Raw genomic sequence first — 14185 nt, 5'->3', positions numbered from 1 at the left:
GAACCATTCAGGTCTAGAAAGGTGTTTTAGTACTCGATGGTTGCCATAACAAATTACTACAAATTGAGTGCCTTAAAAACAGCAGAAACTAAGAAGCCAAGAGTATAAAATGGGGAAAGGTCAGTCTCTTCAATAAATGGTGCTGAGAAAACTGGACAGCCACATGCAAGAGTGAAACTGGACCACTGTCTTACACCATACACAAAAATTAACACAAAATGGATTAAAGACAACCTAAAACCATAAAACTCGTAGAAGAAAACATAGGTGGGTAAGCTCCTTGACAATGGTCTTGGCAATGATTTTTTGGATCTGAAACCAAAAGCAAAGGCAACAATAGTAAAAGTAAACAAGTGGGGCTACATCAAACTAAAAAACTTCTGCACAGTAAAGGAAATCATCAACAAAATGAAAAGGCAAGCTACTGAACGAGATAAAATATTTGCAAATCATGTATCTGAAAGGGGTTAATATCTGAAATATATAAAGAACTCATATAACTCAATAGCAAAAAACATTCTGAGTGAAAAATGGAAGATCTGAATAGACATTTTTCCAAAGAAGATATACAGATGGCCAACAGGTACGTGAAAAGATGTTAAACATCACTAAACGTCAGGGAAATGCAAATCAAAACCACAAGGAGATAACTCACTGTTTGAATGGCTATTATCAAAAAGATAAGAAATAACAAGTGTTGGCAAGGATGTGGACAAAAGGGAACGCTTATGCACTGTTGGTGGGAATGTAAATTGGTGCAGTCTGTCTGGAAAACACTATGGAGTTTTCTCAAAAATTAAAAAATAGAACTACCATACAACCCAGCAATCCCACTTCTGAGAATTTATCCAAAGAAAACAAAAACACTAACTTGAAAAGATGTATGCTCCCCCGTGTTCATCGCAGCATTATTTACAATAGCCAAGATAAGGACTATTGTGTTCATCACACACCTAAGTCTTCACCAATAGATGAATAAAGAAAATGTGATATACACACACACAATGGAATATTATTCAGCCATAAAAAAGAATAAAATCTTGCCATTATCAACATGCATGGACCTCAAGGGCATTATACAAAGCGAAGTAAGTCAGAAAGAGAAAGACAAATACTGTATAATTTAATTTATATGTGTAATCTAAAAAACAAACAAGCAAACAAACAAACAACCAAGCTCATAGATAAAGAGAACAGATAGTTGATTGCCAGAGGCAGCGAGTAGGGAGTGGGCAAAATGGGTAAAGTGGGTCAAAAGGTAAAAATTTCCAGTTATAAAATATGTAAGTCATGAGAATATAATTACAGCATGGTGGTTATAGTTAATATACTGTATTACATATTTGAAAGTTGCTAAGAAAGTAAGTCGTAGAAGTTCTCCTCACAAGAAAAAAAATTTAATTATGTATGGTGACTGATGTTAACTGTTCTAATATAAAAATGTTTTCCAGGAATATTCCTACCACATACCATGAGCCCTGACACAAAGGTGCTGGACCAGTGGCCACACTGAGATACTGAAGTAGCTTACAGCATTTGCAACTAGGTAAATGTGGCTGGGGAGTGGACAGGTATAGAGACAAAATACACAGTGTCATTTGAACCTTTCAGCTTGTGTATGAAAGAAATCTGATACAGCTTTCTCCACATTTGACAATTTAAAAAATCACTTGGTATTACTAACCACAATTTGGGAAGTTGACATTTTTATAACCTATTAATACTAAAAACAAAAATTTTGACCATTCACGCTGGAAAAAAATCTTTCTGGTCTCTCTACAGGAAATTATATTACAAAACCATTATCATAAAAAGAAGTAATTACAACTAAAAGTGTTAAATAAGAAACATTAAAGGGTGAGTCAAACAGTTAATATCATATGTGCTATTTTTCTGTTTTTTTAGCTGTTTGTGGTATTTTTTAACTTTAAAATTCGCAATTTGTTGAGATTTTTCCCATTTTTACTTAATTTTAGCTATATTTAGAATATTTATCTGAGATTCATTTTCATTTCTAATTTTATATTTGACTTTTTATTCTTCATCATAAGAAAGGCCTCTAAATTGTCTGCAGCTCAGGCCCTATGAAATCTCCATCTGCTCTAGGAATGAGTTTAAGAGGAGTATTGGGTAATGAAGATGAAGAGGTTCAGTGGACCACTCTCTCTGTGTGGTAGAAGCATTGTTGGGGTCAGATACTAGGGAGAGAGTAATCATCAGTCAAAATTTAATATCATTGCTAATAATCTTAGTCACTTATTTTCATGGCAGTGAGAACCAAAATACACTTCTGTTTTATATATTAATGAGTAGATCCCTTTCAACCTTTAAACTGTTAGTGCAGTTAATTTTTTTTTTTTTTTTGCATAACTACTTGCATATTTTATCTGGAAAAAATAGTTAACAGGTTAGATTAGATACAGAGTTTGGCTGATTTTTTTCTGTAAAGGGCCAGATAGTAAATATTTTAGGCTTTCCAGGTCATGAGGTCTCTGTTGAAACTATTCAACTCTGCCACTGTAGCATGAGAGCAGCAATAGGAATTCCATAAATGAAAGCATGTGGCTGTGTTCCAATAAAACTTAATTTACAAAAACAGGCAGTGGGCCTGTTGGCTATAATTTGCTGACTGCTGAGCTAGAGAATCTACATGCTCTTAGGTTGAAAGGATGGGCTGATCCTATCAAAATGAAATTCAACAGGGATAAATGCAAAATCTAGCTCTTTGGCTAGAAAATAAAAACAACTACATAATTAGGGAATGGAGTTACTTGAATTAACTTCAGTTTACTCTATGGTAGATAGATGATAGATTATATTAGATAGAGATATGTCCATATCTATCTTTATCTCCTAACTGGTTTAGTTGAATACAGCTTATGCTTCAGCAAATGATGTAGTTGCTAAACAAAAACAACAGTTCATTTAAACAACCTTTAAATTTGTCAGCAGCAAAATGAAACAGAAAGGGACATAATCATGAAATGATCAGTCTTCTAAATCCACATGAACACAAATGGAAATGAACATTACTTCTCTATAGTAACATGTCTATAACATCATCTTTTTGTGTGTAGCATTTGCCAGATAAGACACAGTCATCAGAATAAAGGCACAAAGAATTCTTCTGGGGAAATCAATGTTTTTTTGCAGGAAGATAAAGGGTAGAATGGAAAAGAAAAATCCAGCTCCTGTGCATTTTCCCCTAGTGTAATGAAGGCAGTCAGTGGCCTTAACTATTTCATAGAGAGACGAGACTCGAGGTTTTTTGATTACTTAAATAAAGGATAAAAAGATAAAGAGCTTGCAGGAACACAGCAAGATTCCCAACTTTCAGTAGGAGCCCCAAAGCTGAGAAAATTGTTTTCTTTTTTTTCCTGAAGGGCTCTTACAGAAGTCTTCATGTAGGAGAGGTATAAAATAGGTAAACAAACTAGAGTAAATTTAATAATAGCACACAAAAGTTATTCAAAGAAATAAAGCACTAATTATCCTCAAGTACATTTATATTATATTCTATCTTTAAAATTGATACAATATTTCTTATGTGATTTTTATAGAGTTAACACTCATAAAAAAATATTAAGAGCTTAAGTTTTTTGTACACTAATAAGGCTAACGCTATGGGGGGAATTTCTCCTCTCTAAGAAAAATGCAGATTTGACACATTTTTTAAAGGAAGGAATTTGTGGGATTATATTAAAGTTTGCCATCTAGTGACAAAAATCTCAAATTTCATTTCGTTTCTCCAAAGAAAATCCAGCCCTCGGAGGGTAAGCCACATTGCAGCAGTTACGCCTTTAAGTAACATAATTTTTTTTTTTAATCCCAATATTTATACCTTTGGATGAGTGTCTTTCTTTCCAAAATAGTCACGTTCAGAGGCTAAATATTTATTCTAATAATGTTTCCCATTATCAAAACATTTGCTGGAATTTCTCTTAAAAATTGCCCTCAGGGCTTGGGTCACCACAATAGCTATTAATAAAGCCAACCATAATTTAAGAAAGTCTATATCAAACACTATTTTGTTTGTTCCATTTAAATTCACCATTTGATAGTATCTTCACAAAAACCAAAAGATGGATGTATTTTTGTCTTTTTCATAGATGAAGAAAGTTGGGCCTTGAGAGATTTAATAAACTACTCAAGATCACACATACTTCATAAGTAGCATAGTAAGAATTTTACACCAAATTCATCCAACTCAAAATCACTACACTGCGCCACCTCCCATTTAACATGGATGATGTTCAAGTTCACATTGTCCAATCTTGTGTCTAGTGAATATATTTGATTTAAATATGACAATAAGAAAAATATTTAAACTAGGCATGATGAAAATAGTTGTCAGTTAGATGGGGGAGTTTACTTTATGTCCAAAATTGTCTTATTGAATATTAATCTTAAATTTTGTGTGCTTATGGCTAGGAAACTGGCCATATGGAAAATTCTAAAATAGAAATTGAAATATATATAATGCCTCTCAAGTTGATTCCATTGATGAAGAGCACTCCATTGAGTAATTAGTTTTAGGATTTATTTAAATAACAAAAACTTATTGCTGTAATACAGACCCACGCTTATGGAATGGCTCTCCATCAACATAATAGATTGCTATCAATACAGGAGCAACATCATTGATACTCTGTCTTATTCTGTCTTGAATCTTTAAAGAATTGTCAGAATTTGAAAATCTCTGCCATAATTTGGGTCAGAAGTTTTGAAACTCCTGCAGAGTATAAAAATGGCTCATCTTAATGACAAGTTTAGTACAAAAGAAATTTTCAAATTCACTATGAAAGCTAAAGGTCATTCCCAAAGAAAATTCCCTAGAATGATAATTGTGTTTTAAAAGTTCTAGTAAGCCAACAGTACACTTCAGACATAAACTTCATTTTAATCTAAATAAATAAATTACCTAGAATGAAAACTTACCTATTTTCACAAGCTAACATTTTTAGTGTATTTACTATGTATGAGCTAAGGGCTTACACTGAAGATTTCTTTTAAATATTAAAACAAATATATAGGTAGTAATATCTTTTTGAATGGATGCTGTGTTAGGCTGCCCAGATGGATTCACCTCTAGCCCCCTTTCAGGACCAAAGCATTTATTCCCCCAGCTGCTGGAAGTATTGGCTGCTAAAGGTTTGCACCTTATTGTTTCTCCAGGACATGTTCTGGAGCCCAAGAGACTGCCTCATTTAAGTTTATGCCCCTACTGGGGGAACAGCCCACACTATTGAGTGGTCAGTGACCTAATACAACAGCCCAACTTTCTTGCATTCATTTGGGATACTTCTGAAGGACAACCCTAGCTCCAGAGCTACCTAGGATCAGCTAAGGATTCTTTTGACTTCAACTTCTTTCCCTTATTTCCTTAGAGGTGCTGTTCCTGTGAGCAATCCCCAATGAATCTCCTGCAGGCAAATTTCCACCACAAAGTCTCATTGTAAGGAGCCTGACAAGACACATTTCTCTTGCCTTAAAGAAGAAACTGAAGCCTAGAGACCAAGTAATACATTAGTGTTTTCACGGATAACAAAAAGTAAAGCTGGGATTTTAAGTTACAAAATCTGACTCCAAAGCTCCTGCTTTTAACCATCATGCCATTTTACCTACTCCATTAAAAGCACCATATGGATTTCAACATAATCACAGCATGATATTCTTGGGAGAAAAAGTGGCATTGTAACAGTAGGTTATTCGAGAAAATAAAGATTTGCCATTTAAATATGTTTAACTCATTTTCAGAATATGAGAGTCTCTTCTAAAGTTTATATTTGAATGCCTTGGAATTATAAAACAAATAAATTTTATGAAAATCTTAATGTATTTAGAATACACACAAGAAATGCAAAAGACACTTTTTGACAGAATCCTACTAGAATATGTAGTAATTTTCGTTAGTTATTAGTATTGACATCATGTCTTTACAATAAACCATGCACTGAAGTTCTTTCTAAGCAAGTACAATTGTTTATCTGATTTAAATATTTAAGACAGATGTATTGGCAGGAATGAACAAACAAAATATAATGCACAAATACTCACAGCATCTTTAGTGGGCTGTAAATAAAGAAGTGCCACATTGTAAACAATCCTTATCCCTAATGACTTCTACTTGTAAAAGGGAAGGAAACTATCAGGGAAATATAATATAAAAGGGAAAAAAAACTACAAAACCAAAAAAAAAGTTTTTTCCCCTCAACCCAGAAAACCTCTCCACGAATGCAGTGGAGTCCGAAAACAGTTATATTATTGAATAAACGTTAAACCAAAATGTGATACATTCCATTGGCTATCTGCTAATAAATTGGGAAGACAGAAATCTTCCTTTCTTATACAGCCAAGCAGATACAACTCATTACAAGATCGACAGTGAGTAGTCTTCAAGCACAATGACTGGACAGTGCCTTTTGTCACAAATAGTTTATGCTAACTCTACCTGGTAATTGGGGTGGCCATCTGTTTCAACTTACAGGGTTTATCCTGAGGAAAAACAAACTCCTCCTACGTTATGTCAGGAGGTTGCTCTGCTGCTCAGGGCAAGGTGCCCACTGCAGTTGGACTCCGATCTTCCCAGAGCAGCTGGGACAGAGGGACCCTATCTTTCTTGACGACCACGTTTGAAAGAGATGGTGACCACGTCCTTGAGAAAAAATTCCTGGGTAACAAAAACTGACAAAAGGCCTACCTAGCTTTGTCTAAAGTAAATTCTCTAAGAAAAAGGAGAGGAGGGAAATCACTTCCCTTATTTTCAGACAGCATTAAGCCTTTTAGTTTTAAGTTTTCTTTGTCCTTACAAAAGCAGCAGTTAGGAGATAGTAGCTTAGGCAAATTGTAGTTCCAGGAAAACCTACAACCAACAATTCCTGTTTGTTTTCAACTCTCTCCTCCATATTAATGAACAAATTGTCTTGGTACTCAGTACCTTGTTGCTTCTAAATACCTGGAACATGCTGTTTATTCCTTTTAAAGTATTTATCACTGGAGTCAAAATGATCTATTTTGTGTAGAAAAGGATAGAGAAAAACAGACAGTTGCTTATAATTTGCCACGAAAAGTGGAAACTACATAGGGTTGCACCAAAATATTAATCATACTCAGGAAAAGAGTAAAAGAATGAAGACACCATTTTTGATATTTAAGATTGGCACAGTGTATAATTATTTGACCTTGAGTGTTTTTCATTATTCTCTCTTAAAAATATTAACCAACCTCAAAATAATGCAATGGATTATTGCAGTTTTTTGAAAAAGAAAAAAACAGTATACTTAATGTGGGAGTGGCATATGTTTCACCGGGCTTCCCTGCTCTTGAAAGTCATTAACACTTAACTTAGTCCTTTTAGAATTAATTATCTCAGGAATCAGTGCTCCAATGACAATATTCTTAACCTACAGCCAGCACCACAGATGGCTGAACACAAATCTCTTTTTTTTTCCTTTTAAACATAATAAGCCTTTTTTCTCTGGAGAAAAAAATATATATACATCATATCCTACAGTTGTATCTGTCAACAACAAAATGTACATAGATCTGTAACAATAATGCTTGAGAGATTGTGTAGAAAGAAATATTTTAATATATGCCACTTTCAACATATACTTCTTTTTTGATAAAAGACATTCTGCAGAACAAAGCTCAGAACCCCATGGAAATCAATTCCCAAATGAATCTGTAAGCCCTCAAGGCTACTTCCCTGCTCTTTTGTCACTAATTGTACTGACAGCTGGTAGTTCCTACTTTGAGACAATTTCTCTTCTCACCGCATATTTATTGAAACATACCTTGTTGTAGTATTGACCTTACACCATGAGGAAGCAGTGAAAAATAGCAAACTCCCCTGGGTCCTGACAGATGGTTTTAGTATTCAGCTTTGCTGTCAGCATAGGACCTCACAGCATATGCAAGGCAAAGGAACATCAGCCTCCAAAGGGAAAATGAAATGTTATCTGAATTAAAGGGGCAATGTGGCAATTCACATATAATATTTGTGCTCAATCCTGTATTTCAAGGATAAAGTATCTTCAGTTGCAAAATAATTTCCCAATTCTAAAGATGAAATACAAATGGGCCAAATATGTGTACTACAAATGTATGTGCCAAAGTGACTCATGCATAGCCAAAATATTCACAAAACTTAAGCTCTGTCTTTATTAAGTAAAGTATTACCGAAATGTTCATATTTTATTTTAACATAAAAGGTAAACAAATACTGTTTGTTTGAATATGCAAATATTCATTGAATATGCAAATTTTGTGGCATTTGGGCAACACATCATTATTAACATAGCACACTGAAAACTTATGAAATCATTTACTTTTTAATGGACTTTCAATGTCAAGTGAATGAACATTATAACATTTTTAAATGAAATTTTAAAATGTAATTTATTAGAGAAGAACATATTTGAAACAAGTATTTATCTTTTTATTGATGTGGTATTCTAGGCACAAATTTGAATTACATTTTTAAATTCAATATATTGAATCTTCTATGACTAATCTTCCACTCCCATTCCCACTCTTTCTGGTTCCTTATAACCTGTGTGATCCTGCCTTTTACCTTAATCTCCCTGCCTCCCTTTTGTCCCTACTCCATCCCATTCTTCATTATCTCAGCAGTGCTGTCTTTCCCAAACACAGATCTGATTATGCCACTTCCTTGCTTAAAATTTCCCAATGATACTCAATTTCCTGGAAAATAATGTTCAAATCTCTTAGCAAAAAATTCAAGACCTTTCATAATATGGCTTCTATTTACTTTTTTCTATCCTCATGACTAATTCCCAGCCCAAGCTTTATTCAACTGCCCTGTGGCAAACATATCCTATGAAGATTCCCCAATGATCTATGCCTTTGTTTCACTGCCTCTCATCAAGTGTGACTTGCTTCTCACCAACACATTACGGCAAACATGATGGGACATCACAGGCTTAGACTGTGTTATATGGAAAAAACAATAGGAAGTAAATATGACCATTACATAAGACCCCACCTCAGCAGACCAGAGAGAGAGGGAGACTTTCCCTTCTTGGCTTGAAGAAGGAAGCTGCCATGTTGTGAGAGAGTCTATGAAGACGGCCACATGGCAAGGAACTGCAGGTGGCACATGGGAGCTGAGTGTAGCCTTGACCAACCACCACCAAGAAAATGAGGACCTTAGTCAAACAGTCATAAAAAATTAATTATGCCCACAACCTAAATACACATAGAAATGGATTCTTCCCTAGTCAGGCCTCCAGATGAGAATGCACTATGCTGATACCTTGGTTCCAGCCTTGTGGGATCTTGAGCTGAGAATCCAGCTAAACCATTCTCAGACTCCTGACTCGCAGAAACCATGAGATTTAAAAAAATGTGCTATTTTAAGCTGCTAAATTTGTGGTAATTGCTTTTTTGCAGCAATAGATGAATACATGCCTTTAGTCTCTTGAACTTTCCATGCTTGTTCATACCTCTAGCCATCACTCATGCTCCTATGTCCTTCCTACTATCTCTGACTAAAAACCTCCTGTGCATGTTTGAAAATTTTCGCTTCATTATCTTTTCTTTGAAGACGTCTCCGGCCTAAAATTTTAGAATCAAACACTCTCTTTCTGCACTCCCATATAACGATTCTAGGTCAAATACAGTATCTTGTATAATGTATACTTGCTAAGTGCCTCTTTCTCTACCTTTCTTCCCCCCATGTTTATGCATGTATGTAGGTGTACACAGAGAAATACCTTCAAATTATAGTCTAATATATGCAAAAGTCTAATATATATATATATATATATGTAGTCTAATATATTGCCAAAGAAGGAACTTTGATTTATTTCTAGTTCTCTACTATCAAGCATGAGTGTTTGGTACATGTTTGTGTGCATTAAATGAGTATTAGTAGTCATTATTTCAAGTAATAAAAATGATTATAATATAATAATTATAATAAGAATCCTGTCATTAATACACACTATGTCCCAGGTACTATGCTAAACACTTTACATACATTTACATGAGATAAGTGTGATTACTCAGATTTTAAAGTTGAAAAAGCTGGAATTTGAACATGTAGCTGGATTTGTGCTATTTTTCGATTCCCATAGTCTCATTTATACCCTGCTTTTTTCAACCATATTTCCTTTGGCAATCTACACTTTCTTGTTCCACATATCTTTCTTTTTTTTGCGGTACACGGGCCTCTCACTGTTGTGGCCTCTCCTGTTGCAGAGCACAGGCACAGGCTCAGCGGCCATGGCTCACAGGCCCAGCCACTCCGCGCCATGTGTGATCTTCCTGGACCGGGGCACAAACCCGTGTCCCCTGCATCGGCAGGCGGACTCTCAACCACTGCACCACCAGGGAAGCCCTCTTGTTCCACATATCTTGACAAGACAATCTATAATGCATTTTAGTCCTCTCGTGCCACATGGGAAGTCTCGTGAGCCAAGCTAGGCTAACCAGATTCTTCCCTCAGATTTGAAATGAGGGTAGTAGGAGACAGTACACCATTCTTTATCTTGCATATACAAATGGTGTATGTGTGGAACAGCTAGTGGCCACTTTTCTGAATATTAAAGAAGAAACTACATGCAGACTGAAATCAATACATTGAGGAAATCAGAACTAACACATGAAGCAAGAAACAGAACTTTGCCTAACTTGTTTGAGCTCCTGGATTGAGCAGTTACTGAAAGGAATCTTAGCCCTGACAATAATTAATAATTCCCTTTTAAGCTTGAGCTAATTTTCTTTGGATTTCTCCTGAAAAATACAAAGCCCAGTGTCTTTGGTTTGATAGTAAATGATAAAATTAGGATCTGAACTCAGCTCTGCCTGAATCCAAAGTTCATGGGGTTTTTTTGATGTGGACCATTTTATTTAAAGTCTTTATTGAGTTTGTTACAATATTGCTTCTATTTTATGTTTTTTTGGTCACAAGGCATGTGGAATCTTAGCTCCCTGGCCAGGGATCAAACCCACACCCCCTGCAATGGAAGGTGAAGTCTTAACCACTGGACCACCAGGAAAGTCCCCAAAGTTTGTGTTTTAAAACAGTTTTTTGCTTTCTCCCCAAATAGAATGTAAACTCTTAATAAGAACCCTGAATTAAATGTCCTTATATACATTATACAATCAACAAAGTGCCAACATTTTAATAACAATAGTAATTTATTGTCCACCTGTAATAAAAATGTTTACAATACTACTTTATATATTATTTATTGTATATATTTTAGTTATATTATTATAGATTGACAATAAATAGGTGTGAACTGATAAGCAGTGGTGGAAGCCTGTACTTCACAAGTTTATCCCTTAATAAAAAGTCAAATAAAACTTTGGAGTTCCATGTAGTTTGGTTTATAGAGGAGTCAAGGACACAGAGAAATGCAAGAATCAAATGCTAGCACGTGCACTTTTAGGAAAGCATATTTGAAACTTTCTTTAGATACTTAGAGGAGAAGAGAATAGAGATTGACCCAGGACATAATAGTCACTGGAGACACAAGAACCATTTCACACTGTGTATTTTTTCTAATGTATGTGTATTATTTTTACAACAGTATTATTAAAAAAATAAAAGGGATAATTCTCATTTTTGAAAGTGCTAATAGTCATATTTAGGTATTTTAATTCCATTTGTTAATGCATTTTGTCTTTAAGAATACCACAGGGCCTGAAGAAAATTTTTACTACACTATAGAAAATGCCAATTTCACTTGATTGTATGGACAGAGAAGGTACTTGCCTCTGTATTTTTAATTTTCTGCTACCTTTCAATACAAACACTTTCATAATAATTTGGAGCATAAGTTATACACAGTGTAGCCAATCAAATAGCATCATTGTCATTCATATAATAAATCCATCAAAAAGGATATACGCCATTTTTTTCCTGAGATGAAAGGCAATATGTTAATCCAAAAAGCTTTTTTTTTAAAAAGCTGCAGAATAAAGATATTCAGCAAGCTAGATATTTTAAAATTAAAAAGAAGAACTAGAAGCAAGGTACAGTCTTTGAAAAATAAGTGTCATCCCAGTAGCTGATGTGTTTTTTGAGCTGTAATATTTTTTTCTTTTCTCTATTGATACTAAAATCATAAAAATTACAACAATAAATTCTTTTTGTTGTATATAACACTTGAGTAACTTCTCTAATAAACTACAATTTGCATCTATCAATGAACTGCAATATATAATTTACTGCCTCATATGAAGATAAGGTTAATAGTGTCAGTTCTATGATTAGTTTAAGGACTAAAGTTAGCATGTAGACCCCAATTCAACCACCAGTGTTATTTCTGCTGATTTTATTTCTTTAGTCATGCAGTATAACCATTTCCTGATGAGTAACAGTAAATATAGATAAGCAATCTAAATATTTCAATCCTATGATGCCTGTGTTAACTGTTTATTTTCTTTAGATCTCCCTAAAATAGCCGAATCTACATGTCCATTTCACTTTGTGCTGTAGAAATAGATCAAGAAAAAATTAAAAGTTTTTATATTATCTAAAATGAGTGGAAAGCTTTACTACCCTTAGACTAAAATGAAGTTTAAGAATACAGATAGATACATCATATAATGTTAAGGTTGGAAGGTACATAAAAGATCATCAAGACCAACTCTCTCATTTTATAAGTGTAGAAAAAGTTCTAAAAACAAACCTGACTTTCCTGGAGTTAGAAGAGTTAACGTTTAGCTTCTCCCTCAGTCATACTCACCTGGCAAAGGTCAACCCAGATGTTATGGGTTGAATTGTGTTCCCTTGCCAAAGAAAACTTGCTGAAGTCCTAAACCCCAGTTCTTCAGAATATGACCTTATTTGCAAACAGGTTCCATGCATTTGTAAGTAGTTAGGTTAGAGATCATACTGGAGTAAGGTTGGCCCTTATTCCAATATTATTGGTGCCTTTATAAGAAGACAGCCATTTAAAGATAGAAACATGCAGAGAGAATGCCGTGTGACTACAAAGGCAGAGATTGAAGTTATGCAGCTGTATACCAAGGAATACCAGAAACTGTCAGTAAACCAGGCAAGAAAGTGTTCCCCTATAGGTTTCAGAGGGAGGAGCATGGCCGCATTAATGCCTTGATTTCTTCTTACTTCTAGCCTTTGGAAGTGGGAGACAAAAATAAATTTATGTTTTAAGCCACCAGATTTGTGGTACTTTGTTACAGCAGCCCTAGGAAACTAATACACCAGGTCAGCCTACATATCTGCTTTTTTTGTTTACATAGGACCACCTGAAAGAGTGGGAGAAAATCACGCAACTGTGTGGACTTTTCTTAATTTAATTCATAACCACAAAGTTCAAAAGAACACTTCTTAACAATCCTATTACACTTCCCTAGTGAGTGCACTTTCCCATACATTATAAGGGTGATTTCACAAAGTCTGCTTTTCTAAGTTCTCCAACATCCTCATTCCTTTCTCATCTGATGAGCTTGTCTTTAAACTGCTTTCATTTTCTCAGTGAAGTATAAACAGACTCCCTCATCTCCTACCATCAAATCTACAAATATGACTAAACCTATACACATATTCTTTGTCTTCCTGTTACAGAGCAGAAATATCACTATAGTTCTCAGAGCACCTATTCCCTGTGGGCTCCTTATGCATTCCCTTTCACTTTAAGGATGTCAGTCCTTGTTTTACTATATGACTTTTTTCTGTTCAATATTGTAATGTTCTAATATTATTCTGTAATAAAAAGAAAGACAATGCTATCATTATTCTGTAAAAACCAAGACAAAACAAAATTTCCTATTTACTATGAATGTCCTCCCAGATATTCCCCATTTCTTCTCTTCATAAAAACTTAAAAATGTGCAAGTACATCTCCATCTTCTCATTTCCTTTTCACTTTTTAATCTGCACCATTTTGATTTCTGTCTTCTGCAATCACTATAATGTCTTTTATCAAGGTTGCCAAAGACCTTCATATTGGCCAATTAATTGATTCCTGTTTGTTGTCATCATAGAATATTTCTTAGAACTTTATTTGAGGTTGACCACTCCCTTCTTTTTGAAGTATTTTCTTCTCTTGGACTTCTTGACTCTGCATTTTATGGGTTTTCTTCCTACCCCTTGGCTATTCCTTCCTAGTCTCCTTTGCTGAATATACTCCTCCACATTTTCTCTCAGTGCTTGAGTTTTCAGTCCTTGATATCAACAGCATTTCTC

Source organism: Tursiops truncatus, chromosome 5 (genome assembly GCF_011762595.2).
Source record: "Tursiops truncatus isolate mTurTru1 chromosome 5, mTurTru1.mat.Y, whole genome shotgun sequence".
NCBI classification, from domain to species: Eukaryota; Metazoa; Chordata; class Mammalia; order Artiodactyla; family Delphinidae; genus Tursiops; species Tursiops truncatus.
This window is presented reverse-complemented; position numbering follows the sequence as displayed.